Below are 21,990 nucleotides of genomic sequence, written 5' to 3' on the forward strand. Positions count from 1 at the left end.
AGAGTAGCCTGTCTCATCCTAGCTTCATGCTCCCTTCTCTGAGGGGAAGTCAATCTCCTCTGGGGAGAGTTCCTTCTCCTCTGAGAAGAGGCATTAGAGTGCAGAGATCTATTGGAGTCCCTAGAAAGAGATCTATCTCTCCTAACTCCAAGGTTAGGCCTACTTAGGGTCAGTACTGGGGGTCCCCCAGATCCTAGCCCAAGCAAGTCTATGTTGGCCCTAGTTAGCCTTCTGACTACCTCAAGACCTTTGTCTGCCTCATCCCCAGAGGGTTCCTCAGGCTCCTCCTCCTCAGCTGAATTTACAGTGTTGTGGAGGTCTGGATCACCAAGGTGCCCTTCTAAGGCTGGCATATTCCCATCTCCCTGAGATGCTTTCCTAGCATCATAGGTCTCTAAGAGAACCAACAGAAAGGGAGTGTTTCAGTTTCCTGGAGGTACACAAGTGTCTCAACTCCTGGAAATTGAGAGCTGCATATCTTGAGCTGACCTGTGGAGGGTCAATCACCACAAGAGGGGTCCCTGAGGACTCTCCCTGGGTAGACATGCTTTTCTAGTGAGGTGTAAGTGGTGCACTTACCTACACTATATGTTTACCTACTGATCCCTTGCTAGAGTTGTAGTTTAGGGTGTGCTAGGCCCTAGGAGCTACAACAGCTGGTTCAGTAGAACTCAGAGTATTCTAAGCTAAGTTATATGTACCTTTAGTACTTATGTGATCTTTCACAAGATATTCTTAGGATATGTGTGGTAAAACAAACAGCAAGCTCAAATCCCAACCGCTGCTCACCAATGTGAGAAGTTGGCCTGATATATAATGTTCACTATTCTAGTGAGCACTTTGTATCAGTCCAAACAACCCTTATTGATGATTGGTTGTAAGTCAACCTTATAGACCAGCTATCCTAGTAGCATGGATACGAGCAGTCTAAGGCTAAGACTCTAGAGGGCGTGTTAAGCCAGCTGTTTTACCATCACATTACCCCTTGAACACCAAGTGAAAGGACACCACACAAGTTGTTATGAAAATAAATGTATATTTATTTCTAACAAGTCTACCCTGAACTCTTTATGAGTCAGGGAGCTAAGCACAATACAAAACTCTTAAGAAAATACTTTAAGTCGCACAATTTACACAAATGCCCGAGGGGCACGAAAAACCATATATTACAAAAGTGGAATGCGAATTACTAGCAGGTAAGTAACTATTCTCATAGACTTTAGAAACGCTAGTCCTACAATGCTAAACACTTAGATTAGTTGCAGGAGGCCTGTGGACGTCTTGTGCAGAGTGGGAACTCTCACGCGTAAGGCGGGAAAAAGTCTATGGAAGCTAGTAAAGACAAAGTTACTGTTCTCGGGCGAACCCGACTAGGTGGGTCGAAACGGGAGTGGATCCGAACACTTAGGGTGTTGGACTATGCTGGAGCACCGGAGTACTCAGGTTACCTAGCCCAGGGGCTGCGGCTGCATAGGGTTGAAGTTGCGTCGGAAACCCACGTTGAAGATTCAGGAGCCTGAAGAAAGAGTTGCTGGCAGGCGGCCAGTGAAGAAAGTTCGTGGTGATCCAAGCCTGGATCAGGGAAGAAGAAAACCTGAAAGCAGAGGGGACCAAGTTCTGAATCACTAGCCAGTGATTAAGTGGGCACCAGGATGGCACCGGGCGAAGTCACCGCAGTCAGGTGAGTGGGCGCTGCTGGGCTCTGCAGTCTCTCGGACCAGGAGGCGTTGTCGGCGACCAGGATGGAGGTGCGAGCTGTCCCACGAAGGTACTTGCTGTCGACGTCGCTGAACCCAGGATTGGGCAACAAGTCTTGGCAAATGCAAGGCCCACGCGGTGGACCTAAAATGGCGTCTTGAGTGGACCAGGAGGGTCCAGGGTGCTTCTCTGAAGCAGGGAAGCAAGGGCCAGTCTGGAGCAACCAGACCAGCAGTGTTAGTTGTCGTGGAGCGTCGTGAAGGGGCCACTAGCCAACGGGCAAGCGACCTGGACAACGCGGTTAGCAGCAAAGAGCAGAAGGGCCCCACGCAGATCTCGTGGATGCAGGGTGGCTGAACTTCGGTGCTGGAGCTGCTCAGGGTCGGGGCTTCTCTTACCCCAAAGCACTCGGTCGAGGGTCACTCGGATTTCGTGCTGGACAAGCGTCGTGCAGTTCAGAAGATGGCCGGTCCCACGAGGTCTCGTCGCACCCTCGGATCACAGCTGGGCTGATGATGTGGGTTGAGGTCAGAGGTGCCAGGGAAGCCGGTTCTCGTCGTGATGAAGCAGTCTTGATCCGTAGGAGAGACTGGCAACAAACCGCGATGCTTGGTTGGTGCCTGCTGCTGCAGGGTGACTACTCCTTAGTCACAAGGGAGAAATCTTGGGAAGAGTCTTGAGTTCTTCTTGAAGAAGGTCGGTTCAGGATTCAAAGATTGATCTGATTTGGAAGGGGGCCAGTTCCTACCTTTATCCTGCAAAAAGGGGCTGGCACGCGACTAAGTCCTGCCCTATGGGTGGGACTAGGAGGGGGGTGGTTACACCCCTCTCCTTTGGCGGGCTTTCCCCAGGCCAGGGGCTAGAGTGCCCCTGGAACTGGTTTCAGCCGGCCTATGCACAGTGAGCACCGGGGTGCCACTTGCAGTCACCTTCCTCTAAAGCCCTGCCTACCTAGGATACACAAAATCCTGTCTGGGACGGTGCTGGCACCGCCCCTGACAGGAAACCCTTTGTCCTTGCCTCCTGCTCTGGGAGGACTCCCAGCAGCAGGAGGGCAGACTTGTGTCTCGGTGGCAGCATCCATTTTGTGGAGCTAAGGCTATGTCTGACTCTAACCGGGGTTACAGGTTACATACATGTCGTGTCCCTCTAGAAGGGTGGAATGCTAACCCCGTCGCCAGAATTGGCGAGGGGTTAGTATTCCAATTCGTATGACGCCTTACTCGACATGTTTTGATAAAGCGATACCAGAGTTGGCATATAACCGCGAGGATTATAATGCACTTAAGAGTATATGGTATGCGATGTCATGGAAACGGCTAAGGGATGGATCCCGAAAGCCGCAGACAGGCCCAGGTCATACCAGAGCACCATCTCACACGATTCCAAGCACTCTGCCTTCAGGATTGTTAAGGCCTGCCATAGAAGTGACTGATAGGAGATCTGTGTGTCCATTTAGGTTTAGATATAGGGATACTATATCTAAAGCAAAGGGTGAGTACACCACCTTGCCCCCAGCTGTCAAGCAGCCAGTTGTGTCTGTTTGGTTAGTCAGTCCAGGGGTGGCATAATACATGCTGCAGCCCCTGGGAGACTTCTGGGTGCACCTCAGCCCTGGGTACAGGGACTTGGAAAGGGCCCAGTGCCAATTCAGTACCTGGGTACAATTTGGAATAGAGAGAACAGCTAGGCTGCGGGTCTGATTAGCAGGCCCACAGCCAGGGAAAGTCGTAAACCAGTGAAGCAAAAAGCAAAAATCTGGGTGATCATAGGATTGCAGACCCTACTCTCCTACATGATCGGCATCGACGTCTACGGTAGTGGACAGTGATCGAAGCGCACCAGTCACGAGTGCTCCTCGAACGGACAAACACAAGTCAGCCACGCTCGGGTCTTCCCCAGGGGGGCGGACCACGGACATCAGTCGGATCGACGAAACCGTCCGCTTCCTTTACGAAGCAGGTCTCGGACTCCCTCAAGCGCCTTAAGGACAAGGCTTCGGCATCGGAACCGAAGACTCCTTCCGCACCGAAGCTAACAGACGCACCGAAGACCACATCGGCCCCGCTCGTCTACACGTTGCCACCTAAGGTGGCGCCGAAGGCCTTTGCACCGCGGTCGGTGCCCAAGGACACCGTGTCGACGTCCACTCCACCGGCTGGGACCGTGGGTCCTCGACAACCTTTGGCTGAAGAACGGTCGGAGCATTTCATCGATGCCGTCACCGGCAAACTCACACTATACAAGAGGAAGATTACTTCACAACCTTTGCAGTCCTTTACCATTCCTCTGAAACGTAAAAAGCCTGCAGCAGGCGCCCCAGTTATGGTGGGGCAGATTCTTCCTCAGCCTAGGCGGAGTGCAACACCTTCACCCACATACTCAGATGGGGATGGAGGGGACCAAGATGAGGAGTACAACTTCCCTGCTCATACAGAGCCTGATGACCTGCAGGACTCGTGGATGGATACTGGTGATCAAGGGGACCAGCAGACGGTCCAGGATCCACAGGTCTATACTGTAAAGCCGTCCCCCACTGAGGACTCTGCGGCATTTAATGCCTTAATCGAAAGGGCAGCTATAAACCATAAGGTGGAGATGCATGCTGACCCCGTGGAAGTGGACTTCCTTTTTGACACTTTCTCTACTGCTGAAAAAACTGTCAAGACTCTCCCAATGTTGAAAGGGGTCCTTAAGCATGCGGCAGACATTTTCAAAGAACCCACGAGATCCCGGGTGGTAAACCCACGCATTGAGAAGAAATACAGACCGGCACCTGGCGACCCCACTTACATACGGGGCCAGTTGCCTTTGTACTCTTTGGTGGTCTCTAATGCCCGCAAGAGGGCAAACTCCCAAACAACGGGTGAAGCTCCTCCCCCGGACAAAGAGTCAAAAGTGCTGGAGGCATCTGGGAAGCGGGTAGCAGCTCAGGCGGCCAACATATGGAGCATCTCAAACACGCAAGCTCTGTTGGCCAGATACGATAGGGCGCACTACGACACCCTAGAGCAGCTGTTACAACACCTCCCAGACCAGTTTAAAGAGGGAGCTGAAATGCTTATTCAAGAGGGGAAGCTCATCTCCAACGCTGCTATAAAGTGTGCGCTAGATGTTGCGGACACAGCAGCGAGAGCAATCAACACTAGTGTGATGCTGAGACGTCAGGCATGGCTCCGCATCTCGGGATTCAAGCCAGAGATACAAACTACTATCCTCAACCAACCCGTTAATCCAGACAGGTTGTTTGGCCCAGAGGTGGATACCACCCTAGAGAAGATCAAAAAAGATACAGAGACTGCCAAGTCCATGGGAGCTCTCCAGTCACAACAATTTAGAGGGAACACTTTTCGTCGCTCAGGCAATCGAGGTGTTAACAGAGGGCACATGTCGCAGCAGACGCCATTCAATAAAAGAGGTGCGCAATCCTCCTACAGCAAGCAGGGCAGAGGTGGATACAGAGGAAACAGTGCCAAGGGTAGAGGCAGAGGCAACAACAGTTCCCGTTCCTCTGCCGCCAACAAACAGTGACTCCCTGTCACTGCCCCCCGACCATCCTACACCTGTCGGGGGGAGACTCCAACAGTTCCTGCCCGTCTGGAAGTCCATCACCACAGACAGGTGGGTCAGGAAACGTATCCAGTTCGGCTATTGTTTAGAACTGACATCCACCCCACCACCCATGCCCCCAAAACACCGTCCTATGTCAGCAGAGCACTTGCACTTATTGCAGCAGGAGGTTCTAGTGATGCTGCAAAAAGGCGCAATAGAGCTCGTGCCGGTGGAGGAGGAACGCACAGGGGTTTATTCCCTGTACTTCTTAATCCCAAAAAAGGACGGCTCGCTCAGACCGATTCTAGACCTACGCCCCTTAAACCAGTACATTCTTTCAGAACACTTCCACATGTTGACACTGCAGCAGGTTCTTCCCTTGTTACAACGGGGAGACTTCCTCGCAACCTTGGACCTCAAAGATGCTTGCTTTCACATACCACTCCACCCCTCCCACAGAAAATACCTCGGGTTCACCATCCAAAACAGGCATTACCAGTTCAAGGTACTCCCCTTCGGAGTGACCACTGCTCCCAGAGTGTTCACAAAATGTCTGGCGACAGTGGCGGCACACCTTCGGAGACAGAGTATACATGTCTACCCTTATCTGGACGACTGGCTCGTACAGGCAAAGTCAGCCCAGCAGTGCGCCGCAGACATGTCCCACACCATTCACCTCCTTCACAGTCTAGGACTTACACTGAACTACCCGAAGTCACACCTTCGGCCAGCCCATGTGCGGCAGTATTTAGGCGCGACGATCAATACTCTGGCTGCCACAGCTCAGCCGAACCCAGCGAGGATCGACAACATCCAGACGCTGATCCAAAAGTTCAGACCACAACACTCACTCCCAGCGAGAGTGTTCATGCAGTTGATAGGCATGATGGCCTCCTGCATCTTCATAGTCCCGCACGCAAGACTCCATATGCGTCCGCTCCAAGAATGCTTAGCGCATCAGTGGACTCAGGCTCAAGGACAACTAAACGACCTAGTGTTGGTGACGGGTCGGGCATACAGCTCTCTGCATTGGTGGAATCCACACAACCTTTGCAAGGGCCGACCGTTCCAGGAGCCTGTGCCACAGATTACACTAACAACGGACGCGTCTCTCCAGGGATGGGGGGCTCATGTGCTCCACTATACGGTGCAGGGACTGTGGAAAGCGCATCAAAGGAAGATGCACATCAACTACTTGGAGCTGATGGCAATCTTCATGGCACTCAAGTCCTTCAAAGTACATCTGTGCAACAAAGTCGTGTTGATCCGGACGGACATGACAGCCATGTACTACATTCAAAAGCAGGGAGGTACGCACTCTCCACAGTTGTCTCATCTGGCTCAGAGCATGTGGAAGTGGGCCATTCAGAGGAACATCTTCCTCATGGCGGAACACCTCCCGGGCACGGACAATCAGATGGCGGATCTGCTCAGCAGGTACAGCCACCAGATGCACGAGTGGGAGTTACATCCATCAGTACTCCGCCCGTACTTCCAGCAGTGGGGTCATCCAGAGATAGACCTGTTTGCCACGGAGGAAAACGCAAAATGCCAAAGCTTTGCCGCCAGGTTCCCTCACCCACTATCGCAGGGCAATGCGATATGGATGAACTGGTCAGGCAGATTTGCGTACGCTTTTCCCCCAGCGCCTCTCATTCCGCTGGTGGCAAGAAAGCTCAAGCAACACTCGCTGACGCTCATCCTATTTGCTCCTACGTGGGCGCGACAACCGTGGTACACCACGTTCCTCGAACTCTCCGTGGTACCGCACCAAAGACTGCACCTCACACCCCGGCTCTTGACGCAGGACCGTGGCGACATTCAGCACCCGGATCTGCAGCAGCTCAATCTGGCGATCTGACTCCTGAGGTCTTAGAGTTTGGCTACCTTGATTTGCCCCCTGAATGCATGGACATCATCCGGGAGGCAAGTAAGCCCACTACCAGAGCTTGCTATGTAGCAAAATGGAAGCGGTTTGTCATCTACTGTGCCGAGCACGCTATCAACCCGCTCGATGCCTCCATTCCTAATATCATCTGCTATCTGTTGCATCTTTACAAATGCAATCTAGCATACGCTTCCATTAGGATACACTTATCCACCATAGCGGCTTATCTCCAAAACAGGCAGCATCTCTCTGTCTTCAGGGTGCCTGCCATTAAAGCATTCCTGGAAGGGCTGAAGCGGGTCATCCCTCCCAGGACCCCGTCAGCTCCTGTGTGGAACCTCAATGTGGTGCTCACCAGATTGATGGGTCCCCCATTTGAACCTCTGCATTCATGTGAGCTTCAGTTCCTCACATGGAAAGTGGCTTTTCTCATTGCCATAACGTCTCTGAGACGTGTTAGTGAGCTACAGGCGCTCACCATCCAAGAGCCATTTATACAAATTCATTCAAACAGGGTGGTGCTGCGCACTAACCCCAAATTTCTCCCTAAGGTGGTGTCGCAGTTTCATGTCAATCAAACTATCGAACTGCCCGCATTCTTTCCCAACCCAGAAATGGTAGCAGAAAGGATGCTCCATACGCTTGATGTCAAAAGAGCGCTTATGTACTACATTGACAGAACACAACCTTTTAGAAAGACACAGCAACTCTTTGTTGCCTTCGCAGCCCAGCACAAAGGCAACCCCATTTCCAAAGCAGGAATAGCCAGGTGGATCGTTAAGTGTATTCAGATTTGCTATCAGAAGGCTAAGCACACTTTAACGGTCCCCCCCAGGGCACACTCCACACGCAAGTTGGGGGCCTCCATGGCATTCCTGGGTAACATTCCTTTGGAAGACATTTGTAGGGCAGCCACATGGTCTACACCACATACGTTTACCAAACATTACTGTGTGGATGTGCATTCCAAACAGCAGGCAGCTGTAGGACAGGCTGTTCTTAAAACACTTTTTCAGACTTCTGCAGCTGGCACGGGCGGCCGCCGTTAATGGAGGGACTGCTATGTATTCTATGCTACAGATATGAATTTAGCAGCCCACATGCCTCGAACTGAATATGCTACTTACCAGTATGCATCTGTTCTTGGCATGTAGGGCTGCTAACATTCATATCGCCCGCCCTCCTCCCCGGCGCCCGTAGCGGCTGCAGACTTTTCTTACATTTTATCTCTAGCATGGCCATCACTTTCACTGTTAAACTCCATGTTTGCCACAATGGCTAAAAACAATCTGGGGATGGAGTCGATGCCCATGCGCACTGTAGTCCAGGGGAGGAGCCACCTATCTCGTGATACTTCGAAGACTCTTCCAGGACAACAATGTGCAATCATCCGGACCCAACACTAGGCGGCGATCTATGCTACAGATATGAATGTTAGCAGCCCTACATGCCAAGAACAGATGCATACTGGTAAGTAGCATATTAATTTCTCCATAGGAATCCATTGTCTGCTTTTCTAAAAACTAGAAATATTCTTTAAAAATCATACGAAATACTGAAACGTAATTACTGTTTTCAGTTGAGACCCCTGTGCTGGCCCCAGGAGACCAGTACTGGATTACAAAAGTAACGAGATCGTACTGTACCTGCAACCTGAATTTTCTCCCATTGGATAACATTGCCATATTCCTGTTGAAAAGTTTGAACTTTTAAAATAGCTTTTTATTCCTGAAAAATCACTACAATACCTAAAACGTTTTTGCTAAACTGTTTTCAGCTTAGACCCCAGGACTGAACCTAGGAGCCAGTCCTAGAATTACCAAAGTAATTTACAAAGTAATCAACTGTGTTTATATAAGGAAATCCATTCAACTCGATGCTAAATTGTGTGTAGAATTGTGTCGCCTACTGCAACCCCTGTACCTATTGTCTTTACAAAGTTTATTGCCTTTCTGCACAATACTCATCTGAGACCTCTCATATTGAGAACAGTATATATATTTTTTTGATACCTGTTGGTTCTAGAAATAAAACAACTATATCTTTTGATATAAAAACAATTGGCCTGAAGTTCAGTCTTTGAGTGTGTGAAACCATTTGCTGACTGTGTACATCAAATGCTTTTCACTGTCCTCGGGTACTGCCTTACTGCTCGACCAAGCTACCACTTTAGAGAGTAAGGTCATACCTGGCTTTAACCTCTGTTATACCTCTGGGGTTTGTGGACTCTATACACACTTTACCTTATTCTGGTCCAGTATATATAGAGCCACTTTCTCACAACCCAGCTCAGCGAAATGTTTGAGCTACAAAGATTGGAACCCGAAGACATCACAGCAGTGAAAACTTCAACCCAACCTGACTCTGCATCAGCCCTACCGGCCTGCCTGCAGCTCCAATCTCCCCTGAGAAGTAAACGACTGCTCCAAAAAGGCTCAGCAACAGCCAGACTTGGTGAGGACTGAACCTCTCCTTCAATAAGATTTGAGACTCCTGAAGGTAGCGGCCCTGTCCACAAAAGAAGATAAACCAAGAAACCCCGCTGCTGGACTTACCTCTGCACAACCTATGTCCAGAGGGCACACCGGTTCTGAAGTGGTTCCCCCGCGGTCCTGACCTTCAAACCATCGATGGGTGTCGCCTCCAAGGTCCAGTGTCGATGCCTGCAGCCTCTTCACGACGACCCTTCCTTCAACCGCGACTTCCCCAGTAAGGAGAAATTCGACGTGCAAAGACACCCCTGCATCCTCCAGCCCTGCGTCCTGGTGACCAGAACCAACGGTTCTCCGACATCGCCTGGCATCTCTTCTCAATCCCCTGGCTGTTGGTTCCATCGAAGAGACCTCCTGGTCTGAGCCTGCAGCCTGAAACCGAAACCGATATCTCCTTAAGGTAATATTGGCCACCCACGCTCTGTGAGCACCCTGCACCCAGCTGTCCCTGTGCCGCTGGTGGTGTGGCTTTGGTGCTTTGGGCCCCCCTTTGTACTTACCTTAACTCCTGAAGATTGCCCTCCGATGCCCATTTACCTTCCTGTGAGCAGCCTCTAACTGATGTGCCCCATGTCCCTATTGACTAGCATTGGCACCCCTTCACCCAGCCACTCTAGTGCCGGCGGTGGTGCACCTTGAGAACAGAATTAGACCTTGGGGAACCTTTGTCCTACCCCCAAAAAGACCACACCAAAAATCGTTGTACTTACCTTCAATTGCTAAATTCGTTTTCCCCATAGGATTGTATGGTGTGGTTTTTCTCAGATTTTTTTTGGGGAGTTGACTCTGCCTTGTATTGCAACAAAGTAACTTAGTGTCTACCACGGAGTTGAACCGCATACTGATTTACTGCAGTGCCTAAACTGTGTTATTAGTTTGCTTTGCACTAAGTTAACAAAGTAACTAGAAAGTAATCTGAAGTAATTACAAGTATTCTAAAGAGTATACAACACATTTTCGCTACTGCAAAGTAACTTGTATGCTTCTACGAAATCAGTACACGCCGTATTTTGAAAAACATTATTGTTTTGAAAGTATCCCTTGTATGCTACTAAATAAATCTTGGTTCTAGTAATAAAAATAACAAAATGTTATGCAAACAATTGGTCTGGATTCAGTCTTTGTGTGTGACATTTCTTGCATGAGTGTATACAACAAATGCTTAACACTACCATCTGACAAAGCCTTACTGCTCAACCACACTACCACAAAAGAGTATGGTATTCTCTACCTTAGCCTCTGCTATACCTCTGGGGTTCAACTGTACTCTGTGCTCACTATACCTTACTTTGGTATAGTTAATTCAGAGCCAGCTTCCTACACAAAACATTCTTCTTTATTTAGTAGTCCTGTAATCCAGTCATTTGTGGATGGTCAAGCATGATGACTCCAGTGATGCTCCTTGTGGGACACCCCCGCGCCGCATGGCCACCAGCTGCTGCGTGTGCCCACTTCCTTGCCCTCTGCCTCGCTGCCGGCTAACGGCTGACTCCGCTGTTGGTTGGTTGTTTTGGCCTTGTTTTGACCTTCATTTGTGCCTGTTTTTCTTGTTCTTTTTTGTACCCGTGTTAGCGTCTTAAACCCCATTTGTATTGTTATTATTATTTTGTTGCCGTGTCAGCGTTTCTCCTTCCTGTTTGCCCGCCTACCTCGCCGCCCTCCGTCTTCCCTCCCCGCTTCCCGCCACCACCGCAGACCCCGCCCCTTTTTTCCTTCTGTTCCCTCCCCGCTCCCGCCTCCCAGCTGCTCCGCCCACCCGCGCACTTGGCCTTATATGGCGACCGTGCGACGCAGGTGAGTGTGACCCACTTGTGGGACACCCCCGCGCCGCACGGCCACCAGCTGCTGCGTGTGCCCACTTCCTTGCCCTCTGCCTCGCTGCCGGCTAACGGCTGACTCCGCTGTTGGTTGGTTGTTTTGGCCTTGTTTTGACCTTCATTTGTGCCTGTTTTTCTTGTTCTTTTTTGTACCCGTGTTAGCGTCTTAAACCCCATTTGTATTGTTATTATTATTTTGTTGCCGTGTCAGCGTTTCTCCTTCCTGTTTGCCCGCCTACCTCGCCACCCTCCGTCTTCCCTCCCCGCTTCCCGCCACCACCGCAGACCCCGCCCCTTTTTTCCTTCTGTTCCCTCCCCGCCTCCCAGCTGCTCCGCCCACCCGCGCACTTGGCCCTATATGGCGACCGTGCGACGCAGGTGAGTGTGACCCACTTGTGGGACACCCCCGCGCCGCACGGCCACCAGCTGCTGCGTGTGCCCACTTCCTTGCCCTCTGCCTCGCTGCCGGCTAACGGCTGACTCCGCTGTTGGTTGGTTGTTTTGGCCTTGTTTTGACCTTCATTTGTGCCTGTTTTTCTTGTTCTTTTTTGTACCCGTGTTAGCGTCTTGAACCCCATTTGTATTGTTATTATTATCTTGTTGCCGTGTCAGCGTTTCTCCTTCCTGTTTGCCCGCCTACCTCGCCGCCCTCCGTCTTCCCTCCCCGCTTCCCGCCACCACCGCAGACCCCGCCCCTTTTTTCCTTCTGTTCCCTCCCCGCTCCCAGCTGCTCCGCCCACCCGCGCACTTTGCCTTATACGGTGACCGTGCGAACGCGCAGCGGGCGCGCCAAAGGCGCGCCAAAGGTAAGCCCGTCTGCGACCGGATCGCGACCAGCGCCAGGACCCCTGGCCCACGAGGACCTCGACCGACCCGCCTGACGTACTCCGCCGCCACCCTCATCGCACTCAACACCGGCCGACCCCCAGAATGCCACCAAGCCACCCCACGACGCACCCACGGACCTTTCAGCTGCCACGCCTGCAAGTTCACCTGCATCCGGACCTGCCTCGCACCAGCACCCGCCAAGTCGAACACCAGCAGCACCCACCTCAAGTGCATCCTGCTCAACACCCGCTCCGTCCACAGACACGCCATCGAACTCTGGAGCCTCCTAGACGCCACAGCCCCTGACGTTGCCTTCCTCACGGAGACCTGGATGAACGCCTCTTCAGCCCCCGACCTCGCCATCGCCATCCCAGAGGGCTACAAGATCGCCCGGAGGGACCGCAACGCCAACCAGATGGGAGGAGGCATCGCCATCATCCACAGGAACACCATCCGTCTCACGACCAGCACCGACAACACCCTGACCAGCGCCGAACACCTGCATTTCCAGATCCACACCAACCCGAACACCACCCTTAGAGGCACCCTGATCTACCGACCTCCGGGACCACGCACACAATTCAGCGAGGACATCGCCGGCTTCGTCAGCCCGCATGCCCTCCCCTCCGCTGACTACATCCTCCTGGGGGACCTCAACTTCCATCTGGAGAACAACAACGACCGCAACACCAGCACCCTGCTCGACAACCTCGCCAATCTTGGACTCAAGCAGCTGGTGTCCACCCCCACCCACCTCGCCGGACACACACTCGACGCCGTCTTCTCATCCAGCAAAGACGTCGCCTTCAGCCACGCCACAGAACTCCACTGGACGGACCACAGCTGCGTCCACTTCACCTTCAAGAGAACGACGACCCACCACCACCAGCAACAGGCCGCCCGCAGAAGCTGGAACAAGATCACAGCAGACCAGCTCGCTACCTCCCTGAGCCAGCACCCTCCTGCCAGCTCAGCGAACCCAAGCCAGGCCGCCGACAACCTCACGAAGTGGATCAGCATCTGCGCGGACGAGCTCGCCCCGCTGAGGACCCCGCCCAGCAGACCCGGCAGCAAGAAAGCCCCGTGGTTCTCCGACGAACTCAAGAGCTCCAAGAAGAACTTCCGAGCCCTCGAGAAAGTCTGGAGAAGGGAACCTACACCGGACAACAGGACCACCCTCAAACTGGCCACTCGGAAGCACCACCAGCTGATCCGCGCCGCCAAGAAAACTGCATTCAAGGACCGGCTGGACAACAACGCGCACAACAGCAAGGAACTCTTCAACATCGTGAAAGAGCTATCCAACCCCAGCGCAGGAAACAACGACATCACCCCATCGCAAGACCTCTGCGACTCCCTCGCTTCTTACTTCCACAACAAGTTCGCGGACATACACAACAGCTTCAACAAACAACCAACGCACACCATGACCGAACAACCACCCCCCACCACCACCCTCAACGCCTGGACCCCGATCCGCACCGAAGACACCATCCGCACGATGAACTCTATCCACTCCGGATCACCGACCGACCCCTGCCCTCACCACGTCTTCAACAAGGCCGACGCTGTCATCGCACCCCACCTGCGAGACATCATCAACACATCCTTCGACACCGCCACCTTCCCTGAGAGCTGGAAGCACGCCGAACTCAGCGCTCTACTCAAGAAACCAACAGCGGACCCCACCGAACTCAAGAACTACCGCCCCATCTCGCTCCTCCCGTTTCCAGCCAAAGTCATCGAGAAGACCGTCAACAAGCAGATGGCCGCCTTCCTCGAGACGAATGGATCCCTCGACCCCTCACAGTCCGGCTTCCGAGCCAATCACAGCACCGAGACCGCCCTCATCGCCGCCACCGATGACATCCGAGCCCTGATGGACAACGGAGAAACAGCGGCCCTCATCCTCCTAGACCTCTCCGCGGCATTCGACACTGTCTGCCACCGCACCCTAGTACAGCGCCTCAGCAACGTCGGAATCCAGGACAAGGCGCTGGAATGGATCATCTCCTTCCTCGACGGACGAACACAGAGAGTCCGCCTACCACCGTACAAGTCAGAGGCCTCCGAAGTCATCTGCGGCGTCCCTCAAGGATCCTCTCTGAGCCCCACCCTCTTCAACGTCTACATGAGCCCCCTCGCGGCCATCGCACGCCAACACAACCTCAGCATAATCTCCTACGCCGACGACACCCAGCTGATCCTCTCCCTGACCAACGACCCCGCCACCGCCAGAGCCAACCTACACGAAGGGATGAAAGAGGTAGCCGATTGGATGACGACCAGCCGCCTGAAACTGAACTCGGACAAGACGGAGGTCCTCATCCTGGGCTCTTCACCCTCCGCCTGGGACGACTCCTGGTGGCCTCCCGCCCTGGGCACCGCACCCAAACCGACAGACCATGCACGCAACCTGGGCTTCATCCTAGACTCCTCCCTCTCCATGACCAGGCAAGTCAACAACGTCTCCTCGGCGTGCTTCAAAATCCTACGCATGCTACGGAAGATCTTCTGGTGGATCCCCACCGAGACCAGGAAGACCGTCACCCAGGCCCTCGTCACTAGCCGACTGGACTACGGCAACGCCCTCTACGCCGGTACCACCGCCAAGCTCCAGAAGAGACTCCAGCGGATCCAGAACGCCTCAGCCAGACTCATCCTCGACATCCCACGACACAGCCACATCTCCAGACATCTGAGAGACCTTCACTGGCTCCCCGTCAACAAAAGAATCACCTTCCGCCTCCTCACCCACGCACACAAAGCCCTACACGACCAAGGCCCGAGCTACCTCAACAGCCGGATCAACTTCTACGCTCCCAAACGCCACCTCCGTCCAGCCAACCACGCCCTCGCCGCCGTCCCCCGCATCCGAAGAGCAACTACGGGAGGAAGGTCCTTCTCCTACCTGGCCGCCAAGACCTGGAACTCCCTCCCGACCGACCTGCGCCTGACCCAAGACCACCTCTCCTTCAGGAAGAAGCTGAAGACCTGGCTGTTCGAGCAGTAGCGGCACCCCCCCTCCCCTAAGCGCCTTGAGACCCTACGGGTATGTAGCGCGCTCTATAAGTGTCATTGATTGATTGATTGATTGATGGAACCTTAATGTTGTTCTCACTAGGCTCATGGATCTCTTTTTGATTCTTTCCACTCTTGCCCTTTACAGTTTCCCTCATAGGTGTCCTCCTTTCTAGCCAAAGCATGCATCAGTGAGCTGCAAGTACTCCCCCTGCAAGACCCCTTTATTCAAGTGCCTAGGGCAGGGTAGTTCTCAGGGCAAGTTCCTCCCCAAGGTGGTATTCCCTTCCACCTCAACCAGACGATAAACTCCCAGTCTTTTTCCCCACATCAAAACTCTGCAGACGGGACAGCCCTTCATACTCCAGATGTTAAACGGGCTCATTTACTATATCTCAACGATGAAGTCTGACCAAATCTTTGTAGCCATAGCTAAACTGGATAAGGGCTGTCCTAGCTCAATGGCTGGCATAGCTACATGTATAGTCCAGTGGATACACTGCCATGACAGGAGCAACAAATGTTTTTTTTGGGCAATATCCGCAAAGCTGCCACCTAGTCAACTCTAAACATCTTTGCCTAACAATATTGTGTGGATATCCTAGTCTGTTAATAGGCTACTAACCGAGATTATCGCTTTACATCCCATGCAGAGCAGATGTTTCTACAGCCACATATTCTTTGAATGGAAAATGCTTCATACCCTGTAAGCATCTGTTCGTTGTATGTAGTGCTGTAGATTCACAATACGCCCATCCTCCTTCCTGAAGCCCGTGTCTGCTGCAGATCTCTCCTCCTATCTACTACTTACACTTAAAATACGCATGGTCTCATGGCGCATTCACTTGCCACTACAAATATACGCTCACCCACTCTGCAAAAAAACCAAAACACAATCTTACATGAAGTCTGTGGCCATGCACCTCCTCCGCTACAGGAGGAGTCGCAGTATATCAAAGATAAAACAATTTGCAGTGTCCAAACTGAACACTAGATAGCCAGAGTACACCGAGCATGTGAATCTGCAGTGCTGCATGTTACAAACAGATATTTGCAGGGTAATATAATTTTTTTTTCACATATCTGCCTCTTCCACTCGCAAGCCACCACATTAAGTGGAGAATGCTGCATTCCAGTCTGTGCAAAGCTTGTGATCTACAGCTTCACATGCTACAAATGGCAAGAGGTTACTTACCTTATAACTATTTGTTTGTAGCTTGTAGTGCTGTCGATTTACATGGGTTTCCCAAACTCCTTAGATGGAGCTGATGCACCAGATGCCTCATATTTCACATTATACATTCTGACACACTACAACATTAGAAATATCCTTTCCTGTTTCACAGCTCCCCATTTACTTTCACTGACCCTTTGGGAGTAAAACTTAGGTGTAGTCCTTGTCCTGGTCCATTGTGAATTTCGGGGAGGGATCCCGAGTTTGTTTCAAAACTGAACTTGTAATGAAAGTAAAGAAACTTGCGTCCCCAGCACTAGTTGGCAGGAGTATGCAAAGCATGTAAATGTGCAGCACTACAAGCAAATAGTTACAAGGCAAGTATGTTTTTTGAGCTAATTGTACCTAGACTGTAAACCTGAAAACTGTTTTCTGCCGTGTACATCTCAAATCAAGGTATGCATGGCATACAGGTATTTTCCCCTGTGCCGAGTTCCTTACAGCATGTATATACAGGCATGTTCCCTTGTGCTGAGTGCCAACAGCATGTGTATCTGGTTTCCTGAATTTCATTTTAGTCTTGGCTTGATATTAGCCAGTCCCGGACTGAGGTATTGGACCTGTCCTGTCACTAAGTGTGCCTTCATTGTTGGCAGTGGACTACTGTATCTTTCAAGATTATAGCTCAGGTAGTGGTGGTGGCAGCATACTGTGGTTAAAAGAAATCAATAGATCAGACCTTTTTATCCGTCACTGGGGCAGAGGCCTTATGGCCCACCTGTGTAAAATTCTGCTTCTATGTGCATGTCCAGACATCCGATGTATGTCTATCAAGCGTGTTTAGTGAGTGAAGCACAAGCAGTGCGTGATTGAGCCAGAGTGTTTGAAACCAGTGGGGTCTATTTTGAATACCCATGGTCTTGCTAAGTATACAATAGAAGTTAAGAACTATGCTCTGCAACAGTGGAAGAGTGTTGCCTGCATTCCTGTAGCTGGACGGAGGAAACCCAGACACTGATGTGAGGACAGGTTTACCAGTTCAAATTCTGTGAGGCATGTTGATAAGAAAGGAACTGCAAAATAGTCCTCCTGAGCACTGCTATTTTATAGATGCTACGGGTAAGGGTAGGGTGAGGGTGGAACTACAGACTATGTTGCGAAAGGTGACAAAGTTCCTAGGTGAGGCCTGCCCTATATTCTCTCCATCAATACTCCTTCAGTTGGGCTGAGGACAGCCAGGTGCAGAAGCCTCATATGTGCCTCTCTGCGTCCTCGAGGTGAGAGTCCCATGCTAACTGATGTGAGAATCGTCACTCTACACAAAGGCTGTGTCTGGAGAGCAGCCTAAAGAGGATAGTTGGAGGAGAAGCGCTTTAAACTGGTTCTGCAGTTTGAAACTGAGAGTCCAAATGCCCTGAAATGCCTTCATTCTAGTGTCTGATAGAAAAATCTACCCGCACATCCCTTACTTTAGAATCCTGCACCAGACACGAGACTGGATCTGGAAGTTTTTCCCACAGCACGTTCACGCGTTGGAAGAGGACACTGCCTGAGTCCGTATTGAAGTCATCACTCAATGTGACGTTGGCAGAGTCTATATAACCCCCTCACCAATGTGCTGGCGTCTGTTTCTTTTCCTTCGTTTCCTCACTGCAGATCCGGAGCGGTTAGGCGGTCTTTATTCAGCCCATCTTCACATTTTGTGAGAGAGACGGTGTGCTTTTTGCGATGCCTTGAGGGTTTAAACCCGCTGGATCTTGTGACTGTTGTCTGTCACAGATCTCCATACCATCTGTTCATGGTGCCTTGGAGACCAACAGGACTCGGAGGAGTGTTGTTCCTGGCAGTGTCTTCAGCCGGAGCCATTGAGAGAGCGTCCAATTAAATTTCTGGCGGCGCGACTATCTGAGACCGGTCGAAAAGCTGTTTGGGTGAGGGCCCGTCTCAGTCGGCTCCTTAGTACCAACAGTCGAAATGTAAGTTTGTTTCTGAAGCTGTCTCCAAACCTTTGGTTGTGGAGCGTTCTCCGGCGTGTACCCCGAACCTCCCTAAATATCCTGGAGCTGGGGCTACTCAAGCCCAAAGGAGGGAATATTACATTTTCCTGCATAAAGTCTGGCACACTCTTGAGTCTTAAGGAGGTGCCCTGACTGGATTCTCACAGGCAGGTTCCCCCAAGGTTCCAATTGTGCCATCTGAATCAGTTATCAGACGGCGCCTGTGCACAGCCCTTTGACATCTGTGTCGGGTTAACGTTGCACCTATTATTGCCGGACAGCATCTGCTGCGGCGCCGATGGAGCCGTCCGCTTTAGGCAACTTTCCCTCAGTCCCTAAACAGCCTATTTCTGCTCTTCCTACGGCAATGTAGAGTTTGGCAGGCGAAGGGGAAAATATTGGGTGTCAAAATCCTTTGGGCAATACTGTCCAGCCTCCCTTTGAGGAATATTGGCTGATTGAACTGGGTGAGGCTAGTGGACTTGAGTCCTCCCCAGTTTCAGATTATTTCTTCACCTGGTTTGGCAACAGAGGTGAGTTTCTCTTATGCTACGGTATTGAGGAGGTTAGCTGTTGTTTTAGAGTGTCAGCTTTTCTCCGTTGAATTATCCACAGACCTTCTGGTGGATGTTCTTCACCAGGATGACACGGGTGAAGCCCTTACTCCCTTAAATGAGTATTTACACATCATATTGTTAGGGGCTTGAGCAAAGCAGGTAAAGGGGAATGGCTGTAGACCAAGCTGTATCCCATAGGCATCGGCCCGTCCCTGGGGATCCTGCTTGTCTCTTTAAACATTCCTCCACAAATGGTCTGGTTGTGCAAGTAGCTACAGCTTTTGCGGACACAAATGTCCAACCTGTGGTTCCACCAACCACTGAGACCAGATGGCTGGAAAGTTGTGGGAGGAATATTTTCTCTTCCGTTCATGCATCATTGCAGTCTTTGAAGACTTCGTGTTCTTAGCAGGTATTCCCATGTGTTATGGGACTCAGTGGGGAGTTTGCTGCCTTCTCTGCCAGAGGAAACCAAAAGCGAACTGCTACAGTTAGTGATGGCTGAGAGGCAGCGAAATTCACCAAAAGATGTACTATGTGTAGGAAGCTGCCTCTGTATATGATAGTGCCACTATGTGGTAATACCTTGTACAGGGGTTCCCCAAAAGTGTACAGGGCTCAATGCAAAACCCAAAGTACTCTCTTAGTGGTAGTGTGGGAGAGCAGCTTTAGGCCTAACACAGAGGAGTGTATGACATTTATTGCTCATACCTGATCAATAAAGTACACAACTCAAGAAGGAGATCCAGGCCAATTTTTTAAAATTATACTTTTTTTGTACTTTATTTTAAGACCCAGGTCTTCGTAATAACGAACGTTTTTAATTAAAAATACTTTTCACTTTTAAAAATCGACACTTAAAACTTTTTTCCTACTATCTAATGTTATCCCTCGGAGAAAACAATATTGCAGTTAAACAAGGGAGTATCTAACTTTCAAATTAAGTCCTTGGAGCCAAGGAGTTGGGTAGGTACAAAACCTGCATTACCAGCGGCACTGGGCAGCCGGTGCAGATGTCAAAATTGGAGTTCGACCCAAAGCTTTCCAATGGATGCAGGGGGTGCCTGGAGCCACACTGCTTGCAAGTAAGTAAGTAAATCAGTTGTAGGGGCCAAGCTTTAGGGATTAGCACAAGCACATGGGAGGGGAGGGGCCACAGAGTAGCACCAAGCATACACCCCCATCGGTACAGGGGCGGCAGGGTGCAAATTCGACATTGGGCGCCCAATGCTTTCCAATGAGGATTTTCCTGATGGCAAAGTGGCTGCAGGCTTGGCACCAGAGGTTGCAGGAGGAAGACTACCAACAGCAGAGGTAAGTTGGGATGTAGGGGGTTGTAGGCACACAGTCTGTTCAGCTCGCCAAGGCCCAGGGGCTCTGGGTGCAGCGGTGCCATTGGACGTCTGAATCTTCTTACCCGAGCCGGTCGGTGGGAGCCTCTGGATACACACTGCAGGCACCATCGTAAAGGGCAGGAGAGGTCAGCCAATGTTGGACACGAGGTCAGGATCACCGGGGAGACTTTGCTGCACAGGTGAGCCACTCTGACTCGGGCCGTGGGCATCTGGTGCAGTGTCGGCTGGGATCACGAATCAGCCTGGATCCGGAGTCTTTTGAGTCTGTTTCTTCTGCACAGGTCCGCTGTCCTAGGGAGATTGGTGTCTTTATTGAAAGCAACAGTCCTCCCAGGGGTTTTGGAGGTCGTTGTTCCAAGACAGGTCATAGATTTCTTCAAAGCTAGAGACACGCCGATAGGCCTGCGGGCAAGGCAGTTTTCGTCTTCTGTCTTTGTAGGTTGTCTCAGATCTGGGGCCAAGGTCTGGGGGGTCTACCTAAATACTAAATTTAGGAGGCGTTTTAGGGGGTAGAAAGTCAACTGGGGTGACTACACCCTCGAATATACCACCCTCATGTGGAAGGGGGCATAGACCAGCCCTGATTGGAGGGGGCCGCCATATTTAAGAAAAAGTGTGCCTCACCTTGTTTCCCCTTCCTCACCTTAGGGGTGGAGTTGGCAGAGGTGGGCACACCTCCTATCTTTTTTAATTTTCCCACCCAAAGTTGTTTCTGGTCCCAGAGACTAGGGGCTCTCCACCCAAGGAGGGGTCCAGAAACCTGTCTGGTGATGGCTGGCTGCCTACAATCGGTCAGAGACCACACCAGGGTTGATAGGGATTCAGGGGGCACTTCTGAGGTGCATCAGTGTGGATTTATTGACAGGAGTAGTTTTTTACCAAACACTCCTATATTCAGTAAAGCCATCATGGTGCTGTGGAACTCAAGTTGTCGAGTTCTCAGCCCATGTACTCTCTATGGCTACACTGGCACTTACAATATTGGGAAATTATGCCCAATATTGTAGGAGCATATCTGCTCATGAAAATAAGCCCTCACCTGTAGTAGAATGCACCCTGCCTTAGTGCTGTGAGGCTTGCTAGAGGGGTGACTTGCCTATGCTACCAGGTAGTGTTAGCTGGTATGGCACTCAGACAGGGTGTCATGTCGACTTTGTTGCTTTCGCCCTCACAGTTGCATGCAGGCTACAAGGGCAGTAGCATGGTCCCAGTGAGGGAGTCCCAGGAGACCCTCTTCAGCCTTTAGGCCTTAGGTACCTAGGGTACCACTTACTAGGGACTCACAGGGGGGAAGAAGTACCAATTTGGGGACATGTTTTTAGGGAAAGAACAGGGGTAATGGGAACCTGGACAGCAGAGACCCAGTACTCTACAGGCAAAGTTGCATCTAAAGCCAGGCAAAAAGTGGGGGGTGGGAGGGTACTACAACAGAATGTTCGAGGCATATGGGCTGCAGATGGTACATTTATGAATAGATCGCCATCTGGTGTTGGGCTCGGATGATTGCACTTGTTTTTCTCTTGGAGAAGTCTTTTGTTGTCACGAGACCGATGACTCCTCCTTTGGGTGCTAGTGCGCATGGGCATCGGCTCCATCCTTAGATTGTTTTTT

General features: G+C 51.3%; 1 protein-coding gene across 3 annotated transcripts in view; it reads left to right on the top strand.

Annotated features, from left to right (window-relative positions):
- Positions 1–21,990, top strand: part of ATXN7L3 (ataxin 7 like 3) — a 157,156-nt gene that overhangs the window by 107,876 nt on the left and 27,290 nt on the right. The window lies entirely within an intron of this gene.

This window comes from Lissotriton helveticus, chromosome 5_1, assembly GCF_964261635.1.
Source record: "Lissotriton helveticus chromosome 5_1, aLisHel1.1, whole genome shotgun sequence".
Taxonomy (NCBI): Eukaryota; Metazoa; Chordata; class Amphibia; order Caudata; family Salamandridae; genus Lissotriton; species Lissotriton helveticus.